This window comes from Neltuma alba, unplaced genomic scaffold (assembly GCF_004799145.2).
Source record: "Neltuma alba isolate B1F8T4 unplaced genomic scaffold, ASM479914v2 tig00003079_pilon, whole genome shotgun sequence".
Taxonomy (NCBI): Eukaryota; Viridiplantae; Streptophyta; class Magnoliopsida; order Fabales; family Fabaceae; genus Neltuma; species Neltuma alba.
This window is the reverse complement of record NW_021633132.1, coordinates 477-16,430: the sequence shown is the minus strand read 5'-3', so window position 1 is coordinate 16,430 and position 15,954 is coordinate 477. Positions and strand designations below refer to the sequence as shown.

General features: G+C 32.4%; 1 long non-coding RNA gene across 2 annotated transcripts; it reads right to left on the bottom strand.

The window, feature by feature from the left end:
* Window positions 1–10,895: 10,895 nt before the first annotated feature.
* Window positions 10,896–15,499, bottom strand: LOC114740200 (uncharacterized). 2 transcript variants are annotated; one of them, XR_003739671.1, is made up of 4 exons: window positions 15,395–15,499; window positions 15,170–15,305; window positions 11,521–11,610; window positions 10,896–11,398 (listed from the first exon to the last, which is right to left on the bottom strand). It is a non-coding gene; the product is annotated as an uncharacterized LOC114740200 (long non-coding RNA). The 2 variants fall into 2 exon arrangements; XR_003739672.1 differs by lacking the exons at window positions 15,170–15,305; window positions 15,395–15,499 and adding an exon at window positions 12,273–12,636 and having other exon boundaries at window positions 10,913–11,398.
* Window positions 15,500–15,954: the final 455 nt, after the last annotated feature.

Below are 15,954 nucleotides of genomic sequence, written 5' to 3'. Positions count from 1 at the left end.
CTCTCCATCTCTATAATCATAGCAAACTCGACAACACATGTGCAATTTTATAATCCACAGTCAATGCATGATATAAATGAGATCTTCGGCATCGTACGTGATTCTTAAATGATTTAGAAATATATTACTCCGATTCCAATTTTAATTTATAATCAAAGTAATCTAAAAGGGAGAAACTCAATAATAAAAATTCAGTTATATTAGATGAAGTAAATTGTTGCAATGCATTTCCAATCACAAAAGACATGAAATGCATAACAAAGGAGCCTTATTATGGACAACAGAAAATAACCACACAAAAAAAAAGATCTAATTAGAATCTTTCTTGTGACAATTATGCTTCCACTTGACATTCATTGTGAACAGATTAATGCGTGGTGATAGTACAAAAGCTCCAAAAAACATGGCATAGCCAATATTAAAAAGAAAATGCATAGGAATGTGTTGCTAATGGAAAATAAATTTATGCCATTGACCTTCATTTCAAGCTGCTATAGCACAACAATTCGGTCTACATAGGCAGTGAAATAAATTCCCAGCAAAGCAAAATGAAAACAAAAATTTGAGATAATATGATCATTTACTTTGTAAGTGCAAAGATTCATGCTAAAAAAAGATATATGACAGAACAAATTAATAGAATGCATACCTATGCTAGAAGCTCTGAATTATAGCGGCGCACTTGAGATCAACATCCTTTGGAATTTATTTATAGCCGCTGGCTCATGAACCCAACAGCTCCAATCGCCTGCAAGTATCCTAGAAAATCCTTTGTTCATATTTGAGCCCACCATAACAGACAGTTACAGGGGGAAAAAAAATGTCTATGACAAATCAATAGGATGAAATATCAGAAAGTACTGGGGAACAAATTCGTTAATAATAAAAATGGCAGGTCCCTATGATCCATCATCAATTATTAATAAATAGAAATAACGATCATATTGATTCTAATTTATCCACGATGCCACACTAAAATAAAGGCACAGGCAATCATACTTGCAGAATCGCCATCCAAGCACTCATCAGCCTAACACTCATAATGAAAACAAAGCACAATTCATAAATTGGGAAGCGGAGACAGTATACTGAAGCAATATTTTTTTAAAAAAAAAAAACAAATCTCCTTAAGACAACTATTGAAATTGCAACAACTAATCGTCGAGGGAATATATATGGCATAAATTTAGGGCTTTAACCATGAAAAGTGAAAACTTCGCCGTTCTTTACTTCCAAGTAAATGCAAGAAGAACTGTGAACAAATGAATCGTCTCTTTCATTGCTGCCTCCACTAGAAAGAACCAAACAAAGCTCAAAATCAACTTATGACGGAACATAAATAGTAGACGGAGAAGTCTAATAAATCAAACATACCTATCCTTGCCTAGGTTGAAAAGGGATCACTCACGATGCTGTGGAGGAGTTCTTAGGGTTTGTTTGGTTGGAGGGGAGGGGAGGGCAGCCCCTCCTCTTGTTTGGTTAAAAATTTTGGAGGGGCCTTCCCCCCATTTTAGCTCCCCTCCAAATTAAGGGTTTTTAGAGGGAAGCCAAATTTTTGGACTATTATACCCGTATAGATTTTTTAATATTCCACTTCTACCTATAAAATATATTATTATAATATTTATTTCAAATAAAAAATATATTATCCTAAGTAAAAAAAATAAAAAAAATACATTATTATAATTAAAAATATATTATAAAAAATTATTTTTAAAAAATTATTTAAATAAAAAATTATAACATTATAAAATTAATTTTTTATAAATATATTATTTATTAAATATATTTTAAAGCTGGAAAAAAGATAGCCTAAAGAGAATAAAATTTCATTTTTCGTAAAGCATATAAAATTTGTTAATTTGATTATTTTAAATATATTATTATATTAATTAGAATAAAAAATTACTGTACCAATTTTTTAATACACATATTAACATGATAACACTGAATTTTTATTAAATTATATAATTTAAATTAAGATGTAAATTAATTTATATAATATATCAATAAAAAACATAAACTAATATGTAAGGATAAAATTGTAAATTGATTATTACTATCCCTCTCCTCCTCTCCTTAAACCAAATAAGGGATCATTAAATATTCTCTCCTCTCTTTTATTTTAATCAAACCAAACAAAGTGAAGATAAAATCTTCCCTCTCTTTTCTTACCTCTCCGTCCCCTGCCTTCCTCTCAAACCAAATAGGCCCTTGGACACTGGACAACCAAGCCGCCAGTCGAAGAAAGGCTCCAAATCAAATGCGCCTATGACTTTCCAGGTGATAAAAGGGTTGTACAAGAGATAATTGACCGTTTCTTTTCCTTAAAGTACACGCACCGAGAATTGTGAGGAAGTCGATCCACAAGTTTGGCAGTCCCCGAGGGAAGGCCTTTTTCGGTGTTACGTGTCATCCCTACCATACATTAATGGTGCCCCGAATGTCAACGCCAAAACCAATGGCATAATGAATTGAGGGGCAATGCCAGCGGCAACACGGGAGTCTACCTTCGCATCCACGAGGGCCAACAGATGCAAGCCGAAAAAGGATTATGTCTAAAGGCCTGAATCGATCGATGCATACCAATCACAACGTGCCTAAAAGGTTTAAAACAGATACTCTTCCGGTTTTTAATATAAGACCAATTTAACTAATTTGATTAGATTAAGGAAGTTAGGTAAGTTAGTTAATTATAAAAAAAGTGACACATTTTTCCTAAAACACCATAATCATCTTTCTTAATATCTCCTCTCCTTCTTCTACTTGATTATAGTTGAGGGAGTATCTATAGGGGTAATTTAGAAAACATTAATAAATATGAGAAATAAGTCTTACATTTAGGACCAAAACCAACTCAAGAATTGGGTCCTATATTAAGAACCGGAGGAGTAGATAGATTTTAATAAATATAATAATATTCTCTAATTAAATTTAGTTTTTTTTGGAAAAAATTGTAAAATTTAATGATAAATATTTTAATAATGTTATTTTATTTAATCAAGTGTTTATTTAATAAGATACAATTTATTTTTTTAATCATTTTATATCTAAACTTGCATTTCAATTAATCATCTAAACCTACTTTTTTGTATAATTTTGATTTTAATATTTCTCCTAAAATTATCCCATTACATATTATATATATAAGTTAATAAAATGTATGATCTTTTTAGTCATTTCACATATAAACTTACTTCTTCATTAATCATTTAAATAAATTTCAACTTTTCAAACCGATTTTTTTATAAAAGTCAATTCAAACATAAATCACATTACATATTTATCCTAATTTATATTTGTAAAAGTCAAATGAAACAAAAAATCACTTTTTCCATCATCAATGTAGTCACACCCTACATGTCTAGGATGGCATTACTAATAAAGGACTTTTGTCCCAAAACCTCAGTCAAAGATTAAGCCAAATTTTCCTACTTCTGGGCATGACACGGTGCGGCAAGCTATTTTTATCAAGGAAAAAAAAAAAACTAGACTGAACTGGCCTGTGCAATCTGGAAACCGGTGAACCGATCAGTGGTCAAGTTTTATTTGGATATTGAATCGGTTAAGAGTTGAACCGGTATGAAACCGGTCAAGAGTCGAACCGGTATAAAACCGATCAAACCATGGTAAACTAGTGAAAACTAGTGATGAACTGATTTGAATCATTATCTCAGTTACTATAAATTTAAATGAATTTTAATTGTAATTATAGTATTAATAATTATTAATTTTAGTTATTGATGAATAGTAAATATAAAAATTCTCAATATTATTATAGTTTGTTATTGTTATAATCAAACTATTGTTATATTTCTTTGAATTTTATTATTAGTAATTATTAATATGGTTGTATTTTGTTATTTTCAATCAAATTATATTATTTTAATATATAACTAGTTTGATCTTGACTTGATTTTAGTCTAACCAACTAACTCTTGAAATATCTTAATTGGTTTAGTATCTGGTCCTTTTTTTCTTCTTCTTGATTTTTATCAACATTCAATGCTCTATGAAAATTAACTCTGACCCAAAAAAAGAAAAAGAAAATTAACTTACGAAACTGCCCTTCTGCTGTCTCCCTTTTTTCTCTTCTCACCTGCGATTTTAATATTTTACTGTGGCAGCTAGCAATTTTTTTATTTGTTCAATAATAAATTATTGATAATTTTGGTATTGCATAATTTTTACGCCAAAAAAAGAATGTTGATAAGGGAGACTATCAGGACTTCGGCAGCATTAATTGTGGCTGCTGCTAGAAGATTTTCCCATTTTCTATTATTGTTTTTTTCATACTTCTCTTAAAATTTTCATAATATGTAAATACAATATATATAATAGTTAAAAATATATATTCTCACAAAAATATGTACTCCTCCGGTCCTAAATATAAGACCTTTAGGTATAAGAGTATTATATTTAAGATCGGAGAAGTATTATTTAATAAATATAATATACATATTCTACTAAAAAAAAGAAACATATTATTATTTAATAAAAATCATGCTATTTTCAGCCATTTCACAACTAAATTTTCTTTTCCAATAATAATCCAAACAATTTTTTATTTTACTAACTGACTTTTTTAGAGAAGTCAATTCAAATATAAATCACATTACACTATCTGCCTTTTATCTAATCTTATTTTGAGCCAAATAATAAAAAAAAAAAACTTCTGCCACCGCCAATCCAAACACGCCTTATGCTTGTTTGGATTGGCTTTTTCTCCAATGGGCTTTTGGAAAAAACGCATTATATTGCCAAAATTAAAAATTTGAGCTTTTTGGGTTTTTACCATGGAAAGAGAAACAAATGAGGATATGAAGAAAGTAAAAAGCATTTAAGTGAGTCCTATCTTAACCCAATAATTTGATTTTTCTTGCTAGTAATAATTTTTTAATACTTGCAACTTTTTTAAATAATATATTAACTCTTTTTATTTTGAAAAAAACTTAAGTCAAATTTCTTATATTTATTATGCTAGGTTCTCTAATTATTTATACTCATATATTATTTTGTTTCATGTGAATTAATAATTTGATGTAAGTATCGTCCTCTCAGTTTTGTAATATTTATTTTAATTTATTATTTTTTAAAATTTATCAAATTATATATATAAGATATATGTTATAAAATTTACACCCTTTTTAGTTATTTTATATGTAAACTTATTTTTTAATTGCTCATCCAAACAAGTTTCAATTTATCAAACTGACTTTTATAAAAAAAAAAAATCAATACAAACATAAATCACATTTTACTAACTAATTTTTATCCTAATTTACATTTGTAAAAATCAAATGAAATAAAAGTTACTTTTGTCATCGTTAATCCAAATACACCCTATAAAATCGTTCGATGTGCTTTTTGAAACTTCGACTTGTTTGCTGAAAAAAAATGGAAACTTCGAGTTCAAATGTGCAAGATTATGCCTTTCAATTATCTAGGAATCAAAATTACTGTTTAACAAAATAAAAGATAAACTCTTTTATCTTTAAATTTATAAGTTGTAGATAAAAATCACTTTCAATATGTGGGAAAGGATAAGATAAATTTTAGAAAAAATGACACTTAAACTTGAAATTTTCAAAGTAATCACTTGAATAAGTAAAATCCCAATTTAGTTATAAGTGACCAAATTGAGATTTACAAATTTACTAAAATGACCATATTACCTTTTATTTAAAGAAAACCAAATACCCTCATCAGCCTATGGTTGTCGGAGCTTTGGGGCCAGCGATAGACGCTAGAGTTCAGGAGATCAGCTAACGACTGGTTTAGGAGTTAACAATTTTAGTATAGTAGTTAATAAGTTCTGTAACGCTATTAACAAGTTCAGTATAGGAGTTAACGACAAATTTTTCGAAAAATTCAAAAAGTAGTAGTTTTACAACTTCAGTAAGGCTGTTAACAAGTTCTATAACTCTATTAACAAGTTCGGTATAGCATTTAACAATATGTTTTCTAAGAAATTCAAAAAGCGATATTTTTATAACTTTGATAACGCAGTTAATAAGTCATGTAACAATATTAACAACTCTTATAACCATAATGCTGCCTAATAAGTAGGAAAATTTTGTTGTACAACCTTCACAGGGAGTTAATATTAAAAACATCAACCTTTATGAGAATTGTTAGTATCGTTATATGACTTGTTAACTGTGTCACTGAAGTTGTAAAAATATCACTTTTTGAATTTCTCAGAAAACCTATTATTAAATGCTATACCAAACTTGTTAATAGAGTTACGGAACTTGTTAACGGTGTTACTGAAATTGTAAAAATCTTACTTTTAAAGTTCTTGGAAAACATATTATTAACTGCTATACTGAACTTGTTAACAGCATTACAAAACTTATTAATTATATTATTGAAGTTGCAAAAAATCTCAAAAAAATAATTACTGGCCGGTCGCTTGGGCTCTGGTGACTATGGCCACCTGAAATCCAATGGCCACCACCAACATCGTAGCTTTGACGATTGGCTAGCCGATGAAGGTATTTGGTTTTTTGAAAAAAAAATAAAAAAAATAAAGAGCAATATGGTCATTGTGGTAAATTTGCAAATTCTAATTTGGTCACTTATACTTAAATTGGGATTTTGCTTATTCCAGTTATCATTTTGAGATTTTCAAGTTGAAGTATCATTTTTATGTCATTTTTCCTAAATTTTATTAAAAAAAGGATTTCAAAAAATAATACTCAAATAATTAAAGATCCTCCATATGATGAGTTTGAAAATTGACCCAAGAAGAAAACTATCGAGCTATAAATTTATAGCATGATGCCAAACTTTAGATTTCAACTTGCAAGAGTACATTACTTTAGTTGATAGTTGGATAGCTTGAGGTTGAGTTTTTGTGGGATCTAGAGACAAAATTTAAGTGTTGTGGTGCCTTTTAATGCAAACCACTATGAATTTATAACGTGAAAACAAATCTTTTTAATTAGGACGGGACAAGAAGAATGAATAGTTTGGGAGTGTGCCAACAACTCGCCCATTTAATATTATATGGATAAAGGCCGACTTGTACTTGTACAGAACATATTTAAGCCAATACAAATGAAAGTTGGGCGCAAAATAGAATCAATGATAACGCCTTGCGCTCTTTTTGAGTTTTGTTAGTTTATTTATTTATTTATATTCAAAATTTATCCCCACAGCCGGGCCAAAAAATTTAAACAAGTAAAATAAATAGTAAACCTATAATAAATTTGCAGTTTTACATTAAAGAAATTTGGACACTATTTTAGCTTAACAAGAGAATGAGACTCTTTTCCCTCAATATTTTGAAAGGTTTATTACATTTTGTGATTATTGTTTAATAATTTTTATTGTAATTAATTAGAGCACTTTTTTTTTTATGGGTTATGCATATATACCGTCTTATTGGAGACAATCCTATCTAAGATACCGTTAGAAACTAAATATGAGAACTTTTTCCTACAAGAATTCGAATATTGATTCATTACTTTGTGAACTATTAATCCTTTCCGGTTGAACTCAACCCAATTAGTAAACACTATTTTTATTTTCAATAAAGAAAGAAGCAGAACTACAACACTAGATCAGAGCTAAGAATGTTAAAAATAAACTCAGGAGAACTAAAGGAGCTAATTCCCTCAGCATAGTTTAGAGCACTTTTCGTTGGAGCATCTGCCGCCATGTTGGTCTCTCTACTACACCATTCCACGGTTGCCTTCCACCCTATCCCGTCACCATTTGATCTCGTTCAGGAGACCTCCATCAGGATGATCCTCACTCCAACCAATCATAAGGAGCTCGACAAGTTCCCGGCAATCCGTCTCAGTAGCTACTCGACTCCATTGCATAATCCAGGCTCTCTTCATGCCCCTAAGCACCGCCCATGCTTCAGCATGGAAGCTGCGACCTTGAATACAAAACCGTCAACCACCGTCCCATCATGATCTCTTGCTATACCAGCACACGCAGCCTTCTCGGTTCCCTTCATGTAAGCACTGTCAACGTTATACTACTCTCAGTCCTTAAGATAAAAGTTAATTGACTAATTTGAGTATATTAAGAAAAATAGTTAAGTTAATTATTTTTAATAAATAGGTATTGTCTTTCTTAAAATATCCTTAATTAAGTGTATTGGCTAGCACTACTATTATTATAAGGACTACCTTAAAAAAATAGATAAATATAGGAGATAAAGTGGATTAAGGTTCTATACTTGGGATTAAATAAAAGTCAAACAAGTTCTTATGCTAAAGACTGCAAGTAGTATTTAATATACCCTAAATAATTGGCAGACCAATGACGTTGTACGGAGTTAGAGATATAGCTACTACCCATAACAATCTCCGAGCACATTACTGTTGCATGAGCTTGTGCAAGGACTGAGCAGTACCCTTTCGCCCTATTTTAGGTACAAACTGTTTGGGTAACCAGGCATCCTCCTAAAAACAAATCTTAGCACCGTCTCCTAACTTCCACCCAATTCCTCCCTTTGATGCTTCCCACGCCACCTTAACACCCTTCCAGCTCCGTGACTCCTCTTTCCTACCTTCAATTCTTGGGATAGCATCCTCCCCACATTTATATTTCTCCCTCAAGAACTTCACCCACAAAGCATCTCACTTTTTCACTGAGCCCCAACCAAGTTTCATCATGAAAGCAGAAACACTGTATTTTTTAATTTCCAATTGAAACGAAGTGAAGAAAGGGACATCCCAATCCAACTTGTTATCCTTCTTCATCTGTCATTAATATTCCTTCTCTACTCTTTGTGCCCTACTTTCACACGGACACGGTGACAATCAGTGGGTCGTAATTAATATAGACATCTAGACATTAATAAACAATTTTTATAACAGAAATATTTCCTTCGTTCCATAATATAAGTCATTTTAGCCAATTCATCAATATAAAACAAAATGACATTTAGTTCATTAAATAAGTTTTGAATTGAATTTTTTTTTCAACTTTACCCATATTAAATGAGGTTACATTTCAATATTAATTGTTGGGACAAAATAAAAAATAATCATTAATTACTCTTTAAGTGACTTATATTTTGGACCAAACAATTCTTTTACAAGTGACTTATACCGTGAAAGGAAAGGTGTAGAAATTTGTCAGTTCATTAATGCATTACATATAGACAAATTTGCCATCAAGTGATTTTGGTGTTGGGAGAATTTTGCTGTTCATGATCAGTATATACCGGATACGCCATTTTAAGAACATTTCGGTGCAATGGTTATTAAGGAATCAAACTATGCGAACACGTTATTAAGAAATTCAAATGTGTGTTTATCTTTAAGTATACAATTCCATTTATGATATAGATAAATATTTAATTCATTATATTGTGTTGTGATTTTAATATTTATTGATAGATCGCAGGGTTTCAACTTCTAAATCATTCCAGACTATATTTAATGACCCGGCTGTCCATCCGTTGATTGCCTGGATTTGTCATTACTCTGAGGATGATAATAAATTTTTCAAGTCTATATTGATCTAAAAATTTAAATTAAATTATGATAACAACATGATGCAAATTTTTTTATTCAATTTAAATTCCACGAATATTTTTATTGTATAATTCTTTATGGGAATGAAAAGTTATCCAAGACTTTACATTAATTTTAATTTTTAATTATAAAACAATCTGAATCAATCTAACATACAAACTGATCCGACATACTCAAATAATTTAAGTATATAAAAAATTGAAGTAAGTATATACGAAGGAACACCCAACATCAGGAAATTTTTTTTTCTCTTATATATTTTAAAAGTTTTATTTCGTAGTATTTTTGCTCTAAACCATTATTCGCCGTTAAGTTTGATTGTTAAAGATACCAGTCAAACAGCATACTTGAACAGTAACAGTAAGGGTATTTTTGCTAATAAAATAAACTTTTAGTACATATAAAAGCCAGAAAAACTTCTAGATATTGAGTGCTCCTTTATGGATACTTTCAAGATATTTAAACACCTTATCTATTTAAAAAATCCCAATTAAATTCAACGAAGATACTTAACTTTAGTTTTTTTTTTAAAGAAAAGCTATGGAGGGAGATCATGGTCTTTTAATAACTTTCAAAAATTCCTTATTAAGCATCTTAGCCTAATTAGAAATTCATATTCAATAGACCTATATACTTTTTTTGCTATGCATAGATATCCTCATATTAAAAACAATCCTATTTAAGACATTTTTAAACACTAAATGTAAACACTTCTTTTGGTAAGGATTCAAAACTTGGTTTGACACATGATGAACTAAATCCTTTGATTAGATCTAACTCTCGTTAGTATTAAAAATGTAAACTAGAATTTAAATTTTGGTATTTCAACTGAACTTAATTAGAATTCTCATTTTATTTAAGTTTGTAGTAGAATTTGCATTACTTTAAACCATTCCAAAACCTTATCATATGAAAGGAGACAAGGAATCTCCTTGTCCAATTCCAACTGGTCCAAAAACTCCTACGTCATCCTTCCATTATCAAGAAAGTGGTACGTAACAATGTATAACGAAATAACGACAGTAACTGATTCCCTGGTAAAAATAAAATAGTAACTATTTGTTCATCATACACTATTGACTATTTACATATTCTTCAAGTACTTAATATAAAATCTAATAGGTAAATTAATATTAGTCCTATCTATAAGACTTATTTCACGTATTTATCAATTTTTTTTCAGATTAACCCTATTGATATTCACTAAACAATAATCAAGTCAGAAGGAGAGAAAGTGAATTAAAGATGTTTCGAATGTTTTTAGAAAAAACATATCATAGTAACAAACATCCTTAATCTAGTCAAATTAGTTAATTAGGTCTTATATTAAAAACCGGTTAAAGCAAGTGATGATTTGAGTGAAGTGCTTAGTGAAGGATTACTGTGAGTTCATTTTGCCAAAAACGAAATGTCTTTTAAGATCATCTAGGAAAAATTAATATCAATCTAACTTACAAACCGATTCGACATACCCAAATAATGAATAAGGGGGAAAATTGTATATTGGTAACTTGAGAGAGGGTCCCCTTCCCAGCTACAGCACAACCATTATTGGAGAATGGGTCAAACATAATCCTCCAATCAAAATTTCTCAGATCCTAAGAATGAAAATCATAATTGGGAGAACTACGTGGGACCTTAATCCCAGATAGAATATTAATAATATCCATAATTGCGACTCACCCCGTTTCATGGATCCTCAATTCTAAGCTTTGTCACAGAGTACGACTCCTGAATTCAAAATGATGGAAACTTCCCCTCCGCTCTAAAAGATAACACAAGACACAGAAATAATAATTAGGATGAACAAGAAATTATTATTCCTCGAAGTCATCCTTATCATCAAGGGGAATTGGCCTGTTCCTCCAAAACACAGCAAGAGCACTGCCCCCAAGCTGCATCGCAATGGTGACAAATCAAGTCATCCGTACATTTCTAATCCTAAAACAAGGATTGGACAAACAAAGAAACGATGAAACAATTTGCACATTCGCACAAAAATTGGAATATATCATACCGCCATGCAAACAACACTCACGGCAGAAGGAACAGCTACGAGTGGGTTTGAAAAGTGCTTCTGAGCAAGCAAAAATCCCAGTGCAGAGCTCTGCATATCAGGAGTTAGAAAACGATGAGCATACAGTTTACACTAGAGTAATTACTTACTTTTTTATGAACGAAATCTTCAGCACATAAAAGCAGACTTTAGATCATCTACAATAATCTAAAAAACATCTAGAAAAGGCCTACTTCTTTTATTTACAGTTACTCTTTAACTTCTCTCTGTCTTTTCCTAAATATATATTGTATGCTACCTCCAATTCTTAATATAAGAATTAAATAACTAATTTACAAATATTAAAAAAATTAGTGAAGTTATTTATTTGTAACAAATGTATATTGACTTCCCAAAATACCTTTCATAATCATGTGCCTTATAACTAAAATTTGATAGAAAGCCTCTTATTATGTGCAATTAATGGGGATACTTTGAAAAAAGAACTATAAATTTGAGATAGAATCGAGTGAGGTCATATATTTGTGAAAGTAAAACCCTTGTCTATGTCCTATATTTAGGACTGGAGGTAGCATTTATTTTCTAAATACAAAAGATCCAAACTTCATAAAATTCAATTCAATTCCTTTTGTACATGAGGTACATGAGGTATATAGCTGTACATCTCCTTCAATGATTACCTAGGTTCATATTACCAAACTAGATAATTAACATTTGTTGAAATATCCAACGAGCCAATATTAATCACATACCCTTGTACAGCAGCCGCAACAAAGTTAATACCAAGTAGCTCCCATCCAACCAACACTGACTAACAATTCATGTTTAGTTACGGTTCAAGTCTTGTTGTAGCTCACCCCTTTTCATGCCAATCAATTAGTCTATATTTTCTTACAGTATGCTATAAGGGCAAGCATTCAAGACAGGTTCTCCTCAGAGTACAAGAGACCAGCCAAAGGCTTAAACTGTAAAATGAAGGGTTAAAATATTTGCCTACACGACATAGCCTTACTCCTATTTAACTATTGTATTTATATTGTTTTTGGCATATGCGAAGGGAGAAAAGAGAGAGAAAGAGAGAATAGACGGAAATTCAACAGAACAACCAAGTACACGTGAGGTAATATTTATAACCTGTAGTTTCTAGAATCCAAGTCTGCTACATCAATTAGTTTCTGCCAGCTATCTACCTACCTCTTGCTAGCTATGGGTCTAACTTCCAGCCAGCTAGGTATTTACTAACTTAAGCTACTGCTAACACATATCAACACACTCCCCCCCCCCCCGGCCAAAAAAAAAAAAAAAGAAAAAAAAAAAAAAGAAAAAGAGTCCTCGCCCGCAAGGATTCCATGACTTTGAGGAGCATTAGTTGGAGCATCAGGGAATTGAGCCTGAATAAAAGGCAGGTATTCCCACATTACGTCTTCTGGTTTAGTGTGCCACCACCGAACTAGCACTTGGGTCACTTGTAAGTTTCCTTTCCTAACCGGCTTCCTTCCCAATATCACCATATGTTCCACAGCGAAGTGCCCATCTTCGCCAACAAGTGGCAATGAAGTACTAACAGTAACATCTGCTTGAGAACGTTTGAGGAGGGAGACGTGAAAAACAGGGTAAATGCGAGACCTCTCAGGGAGCTTCAATTCTATGCAACTGATCCCTTTCACTTCAATATCTCAAAAGGGCCAACGTATCAGTTTTTATCTAAATTATTCTAAAAACTAAATTACTCTTCAGTCATATGCAGATGGCCCCATCCTTTTGTACCCATACATTTCTTTCTAGTGACAAATACAGAATTGCTCAAGGGAAACAATATCCCATTAAGCCCTATTCAATTATTTTCCTAATCTTAGTATCAAAGCTATCAGACACACATCACAGAATCCCACACACAAAACCCAATCCTAATCCTATGGCTGATCTCGCTCCACTACCTAAGCCTAACCCCTTCGCCGTCCCCACTCTTGCTGCTTCCCACAACATTATAACTAACACTACTCCTGCTTCCCATGCGGGCACTACAACGCCATCGTCATCCTCACCTCTTATCATCCTGAAGTCTAACTCTCTCAACGAAGTTAGTTTGATCAAATTTAATGGGGTCAACTTTATTGGTTGGGAGTCTCTCTGTGTTTCAGTGATAAGAGGACATCAACTCAAAGGTCACTTACATGGCACCAACATCATTCCTCCAGAATACATCTTGGATTCAACTGCCAATATCATTCCCAACCAATCTTATGATGAGTAGGTGGTCATTAATCAAATTTGTTTCCATTGGCTCTAAGATAGGATGACCATAGAAGCCCCATATCAAATGACACAATGCAAAACTTCCCATGATCAATGGATAGTAGGGAAGAACATGGTTGGCACGAACACAAGGTCCAAAGTACAGTTGTTAAAACACAGGAGTTTCAATGCACCAAGAAAGGATCAGCGAAAATGGAGGAGTACTTGACCAAAATGAAGTCTTTACCTGATAAACTAACCCTTGCAGGAAGCACATTTGCTACAGAAGATCCCATTTCACAAGTTTTATCTGGTTTAGATGATGAGTATAATACCTTAGTTGTTTACTCTCAGACAAGGATAATCTTAGCTGGGTTGAATTCCATTCTAAGCTACTAACTTTCGAAGCTCAACTAGAGCTACTCCAATATGCCACTATTTCTAAAATGACTAACACCTTTGCTAGTGTAGTTGTGAAGTCTGAAACATAGGACTCAAAAAGTAGTGGAAGGTGTTCACGGCAAGGACAAGGCGAACGAAGCAAAAGATGAAATGGTAGAGGAGGTTTTAAACTATGGCATCAAGGTTCAAAGTCTGGAAATCAAGACAAACCTTGGTGTCAACTCTGCAAGAATTATGGTCACGAGGTGGTAACTTGCTACTAGTGCTAGGACAAAGATTATAATGGTCTCGAATGCATGAAGTATAAAGATTCTAGCATACCTACCCCTGCTTCAGCTTCTGTAGCTTTAAATGACACTAGGAATTGATAACAGAAAAGAGAGAAAATGCAGAACTCATTCGGCAAAAGAAAGGGTAATAATGCAGGTACAAGATATATCTCTCTCTCAGCCTGTAACTAACTCCCTAGTTATTTATGAGAATACCCTTTGTAAAACCTCATCCTATCAAATATTAACAATATATATAAAATAGTATATATCAATACTCCCTCCCTTGAAAAGGATCCTTGTCCACAAGGATGGTATTGCTTGGAGGGTCAGTGGTCTAAAATTGAGGAACTTGCAGTTGAATCAGAGAAAGATCCTCCCAAGAAGCATCTTCAACTTGGGAAAATTTCTACCGAACTAATATTTGTGTCACCGGTAATTATGGTGCTTAGTAATCTTACACCCTAGAATTTCTTCAGGTTCCAGCACAAATTGCCCTTGATCATCGATAGGAGGTAATGAGGGTGCTACATTTATGTCCGGTCCAGCATGATTTTAAGAAGCAAAACATAGAAAACCAAATGTACTCTAGTCCCTGGGGTAAATCAAGTTCCTAAGCAATGACACCAATCTTCTTAACAACCTAAAAGGCCAAATAACCTAGCAGCAAGCTTGTGTAAAGACAAGTTATTAACCATATTCCTTCTAAAAGGATGAAGCTTGAGGTAAACCATGTCACTGACCTCAAAATGGTGCTTAGTTCTGTGTCTTGTTGGATCATTCTGTTTTGAGCACGCAGTAGGTGCTGCTTCAATATTTGTAATGCTAGTTCTCGAGCAAGACAAGATCAATCAACCAAATCATTGGGAGAATCTCCAGCTATATAAGGTAAATAGACCAGTGGTGAAACCCCATACACAGCCGCAAATGGAGACATTCCAATAGCAGAATGATAAGAAGTATTATACCTGAGTTCAGTGAGTGGCAGCCACTTAACTCATTGTTTAGGATAATCCCCTGTCATGCACCGGAGATAGCACTTCAAGCACCTATTAAGAACTTCTGTTTACCTATCTGTTTGCAGATATAAGCAGAGAAGAGTAGAGCAAATTAACTCCATATAAACGAAACAACTCCTAAAATTTTCCACAGAAAGTAGGATCTCTATCAGTCACAATTGATTTGGGAAAACCATGCAACTTGATCACATTATCCATAAATATTTGTGCCACATCCATAGATGTGAAAGGATCCTTTAAAGGCATGAAATGTGCAGCTTTAGATAATTGATCAACTATCACTAATATTGTGGTTTTAGAGTAAGATTTAGGGAGTCCCCTAATAGAATCCATAGATAACTGAGCCCATATATGCTCAGGGATAGGCAAAGGTTGAATCAGTCCCGGAGAAGCCACTAATTCAGGTTTAAACCTTTGGCAAATAGTACATTGTCTAACAAAATTTCTAACATCTTTCTTCATTCCCTTCCAATAAAAAATGGAAGAGAGTCTTTTAAATGTTGTATGCA